The sequence below is a fragment of the Rosa chinensis genome, chromosome 4 (assembly GCF_002994745.2).
Source record: "Rosa chinensis cultivar Old Blush chromosome 4, RchiOBHm-V2, whole genome shotgun sequence".
NCBI classification, from domain to species: domain Eukaryota; kingdom Viridiplantae; phylum Streptophyta; class Magnoliopsida; order Rosales; family Rosaceae; genus Rosa; species Rosa chinensis.
The window spans coordinates 59,786,783-59,789,849 of NC_037091.1; the positions used below are offsets into that span (position 1 = coordinate 59,786,783).

The following is a 3,067-nucleotide window of genomic DNA, read 5'->3' on the forward strand; positions in this document are numbered from 1 at the left end:
AATTTAAATTTTTTTTCCCTATTATATTTAATACATATCGGTCGGTTCGGGTTTCGTGGTTTAAGTAAAAGAAAAACCAAACCAAGCCACTTCATAAACGGTTTGGTTCGGTATTGAACCGGCTTTCATATTTTAACGCTAAAAAACCTTAACCAAACCATATTTACCAATCGGTTTCGACCGGTTTGGCCAGTTTGTACCGTGTTTTGCACACCCCTAGTTGCCAGGATGCATATGGCAACTCCTCCAAGAACATCATCTCAGACCTTCAAAAGGGAGAACCCAGGCCATAAATCGTCATTCACCCTTCTCTTCTCACCTTTCCTCTCGTCCCTGGACACATCAGTCTGTTTGTGAGCCCCAAAACTCCTAGTTAGAGACCTCCGATTAAAAAAATTTCTTCATCAAAATTGTTCGTCTATGTCTCCTCTATCTAGCCTCAAAATTTCAGCTCCATTGGAGTCGATTTGAGTCCTGTACACCCATCAAAGAGGAAGCTGTTCTGAAACAAGCTTGTTCCGGATTTCTGCTTGAATTCCCTCTCTAGCTCTACCCGAATCCCTCACATCTTACTTGAGACTGATACAAACACTTGGTTAGATTCTGGAACCATCATGTTTCCCTTTCTTTCCTCGATTTTAGACTCAATACATTCAAAACAACTCTTCCACATATTGAGAAGTTTCTGTTTCACTTTGCATGTTTGAGATGGAGCGAATTTCTTGACCTGCAACTGGGCTCGATCCAATCAGCTCCCTCAGCTCTCTTTTCTATTGAAACCCTCAAGAGAAACTCATCTTTTTGGTTAGTCTTTGGTGAGTATCATCCTTTCCTTAAAACTCTGTATTTTTTTGGGTTGTTTCAACTCTTGCAGATTACAATTGGTCACTGTTGTTGCTGAAATCATGTTGCTTTAACTTAGAACCTTTCATTCTTTATGATGTGTTGGATTTGTGCTAGAACATGGTTATTTTGAACATTGAAATCATGCTTGATCAAAGAGTTTATTTGTGTTACTGTTGTCCAAACACCATGTCTTCAAAACATCATGTTAGTGAGCTACAAGACCTTCCCCTTATAGTATTGAAGGGTGACTGAGACTTTAAGCCTTTAGAAGCTTTAGATACTTTCTATAGGTGTCTTAGAGTCTACTTAACCAGCCATTTTGGGTACCAAACGAGCTTTACCCAAAAGAACCAATTTCTGCAGTTTTCAGTTTCCAGTATAATCTGACCCAGCTGCATTCCTTTCAAAACTGGAGCTGAACCGTTGAGAATATGGGATCCATTCCTTCTGGAGAAAGATAGTAAACACATATATGAACATTCCAGAATTTGAATCTCCCCAAATTCATTTTTCTAGAATTAGTTATGTAATTTTGAAATAGGTGGACATAAGCTGTTATTTCTGGAGAAAACCTGCACATTGTTTTACTTTAGCTTCTAAAACCTTTACTCTTCACATGGCTTCACTCAAAATTCTATAACCATTTCATTCTTACTGAGTTGATTGTTAAACCATCTTCTTTCCAAAATTTTCCAAGAATCACCTCAAGTATTTTGGACACCCTTCCTTGGCTCTTAACAGATCCTACTTAAACTCTGTTTCCAGCTTTTGACAACTTGTCTTCTAAATGTGTTTTTGCCACTTTTTCCTGAAAAACCAACTCTCCCTTAGAGCCCTAATAGTCTGGTTATTAGTTAGTAATTAGGTTAAAGGAAAGGTTTTCTTCGGAGAGTAATGTGAGTGAATAGCTAGCCTAGTTTATAGTGATTAATGTCACTTATTTGGTCTAGGCTTGATATCGTGGTAGGATCTTGTGAAGTGGTGGTTGCTACAAGGTTGCATTGAGGCCAAGTACTGCAAGAGAAAGCTCAAGTTCCAGGTAGGCGATGCCTTTAACTCTATCTATGCTTTTCTTGCATATACTATGTTTTATATGAGGCCTTTTGCATGTTTTGGAAATTATCTGTTTTTACAACTTGAAATGGTTTGCGTGGATTGGATTGATGTGTTGGCAATTGATGGGGATGTAAGGAGAGGTCAGTTCCTCCTTGAGCCACCGGTGGTGGGCAGTGTGCACCATGCCCTTGTTATCTCCCCTTTGTCTCTAGCCTTGTGATTATTGAATTCCGAAAAGTGATTGGCTAGATGAACGGTTGTGATGGAAGTGTGAAAGATGATCAATTGCCGTGTGATTGTAATTACGTGGTGACGATCACGTGGAATCGCAAACCGGTTTTTATCTACTTCTTTTATTCAAAACGATAACTCTTATTTTTAAACTTAGATATGGGGGCGGCATGGGCAATGACTGGATCTAGGAACCTAACCCCTACTTTAGTTTGTTTTGCAGGCTGTTGTTGTCGAAGCTTGGATACAGAGGATAATCCTTGGAGGCCAAAATTTGTTTTGTTTAGAGTTTATTTTATTTGGCTTGTTTGATTTCGTTAATTTTTTGTAACGTTATGTATGGTTGATGATGTGTGTGTGATTGCTTACCACCAAAATGGAACCCTAGGGTTAGAACCTCCATTTGAGTTTAGGTCCTAGTGGGCTAGACCTAGAAGACTCACGTAACTTACCATTCAATGAATTTAATGCAAACTTGGGCAAAGAACTAAAAATTGACATAGGTTCTAAAAATCAACACAACACCACCTTCCTTTCCTCTTCCTCGCCTAGTTCGTAATCTTGTGATTACGAGCCAAGCCCACTATACAAGCCCAAAAATTTCAGGCTTATAGATTTCTTGTTTTCCAACCTAAAAGCCTTGTCTCTTTGAGGAATTCTAGGCCCAAAACACTTACTCCAAGTGTCGCGGGTGTAGGGTTCCTTGGGGTGGCGGCGCTGTGGTAATCCGGTCTCCGAGTCGCCACACTACTACCGGCTTTGATGGCGGACTCAGGATTTTATCTATACCGGGGTGTAACGAAAAAAGAAAAAAAAAACACCTAATAGAAATAATTAGTAGTTAAGCACCAATATTTAAACTTTAAATATTAATAACATTTCAATTGATTAGTCTATACGTTAAAAAAAAATCTCATTTTATTGAGAGAAAAAA

General features: G+C 38.8%; 1 long non-coding RNA gene across 2 annotated transcripts; it reads left to right on the forward strand.

The window, feature by feature from the left end:
• The first annotated feature begins 240 nt into the window (after positions 1–240).
• LOC112196421 lies at positions 241–2,510 on the forward strand. 2 transcript variants are annotated; one of them, XR_005810233.1, is made up of 4 exons: positions 241–595; positions 709–815; positions 1,797–1,885; positions 2,345–2,510. It is a non-coding gene; the product is annotated as an uncharacterized LOC112196421 (long non-coding RNA). The 2 variants fall into 2 exon arrangements; XR_002935186.2 differs by having other exon boundaries at positions 1,814–1,885.
• The last annotated feature ends 557 nt before the right edge of the window (positions 2,511–3,067 follow it).